Here is a 610-nt window from a genome sequence, read left to right as displayed (position 1 = left end):
TGCAGAAGAAAGGAGGAGGGGGGACAAGGGAGGGAGGAGGAAAAGGTGGAGGGGGAGCAGGGGGGGGTGCAGAGCAGGGAGGGAGAATGTCTTGTTTGTGGCTTGTCAGCAATTGCTTGAGACAAGCTTCCATGTGTGAAAGCTACTTGGCATGAATGCCTGGGCCGTACCAAGTGTCACCGCAGCAAGAGGGGGAGTCAGAAGAAAAACAGATCAGACCAGAGCAGACAATAGGCCCCTAAAGTGTTCCCCCTAAGTTGCTTTGATGTTGTCCTAGTGTCTTGATACCAGGAGGCCGGGGATTGCAGGAAAAGGGTCTTTTTTGTCTTCAATCACTTTCCCCCCTCAGTTTCTGAAATGATTCTCCAGAATTTCTCCTCATAAAAAAGGTAAGAGCCCTAACAATTCCTCCTCCTGTGGCAGGCTCGTCCGCCGCGCCTGGAGGCGGGGGTCTCATTCCTGCGCCGCCCGGGAGGAGCGCGGGGTGGCTCTTGCCCGGGCCCTGGGAGTCCGCGGGGCGCTCGGGGCTGGGGCTGGCCCTCTTTCCAGGGAACCCCGGGAGCACGATCTGCGCCTGTGGGTTGGTGGGGGAGAAGGGGTGGGAGCGGGG

General features: G+C 58.7%; 1 long non-coding RNA gene across 4 annotated transcripts in view; it reads left to right on the top strand.

Annotated features, from left to right (window-relative positions):
• LOC105296297 overlaps nucleotides 1–610 on the top strand; it is a 60553-nt gene that overhangs the window by 2035 nt on the left and 57908 nt on the right. Inside the window, exon 1 of one of the 4 annotated variants that reach the window (XR_896242.2) lies at nucleotides 33–389. The exons of the other annotated variants lie outside the window; for them this stretch is intronic. This is a non-coding gene — a long non-coding RNA (uncharacterized LOC105296297). Of the gene's footprint in view, nucleotides 1–32; nucleotides 390–610 lie in introns of those variants that run through there. 4 annotated transcript variants of the gene reach the window in all.

The sequence above is a fragment of the Pteropus vampyrus genome, unplaced genomic scaffold (assembly GCF_000151845.1).
Source record: "Pteropus vampyrus isolate Shadow unplaced genomic scaffold, Pvam_2.0 Scaffold6, whole genome shotgun sequence".
In the NCBI taxonomy this organism is placed as follows: domain Eukaryota; kingdom Metazoa; phylum Chordata; class Mammalia; order Chiroptera; family Pteropodidae; genus Pteropus; species Pteropus vampyrus.
This window is presented reverse-complemented; position numbering and strand designations above follow the sequence as displayed.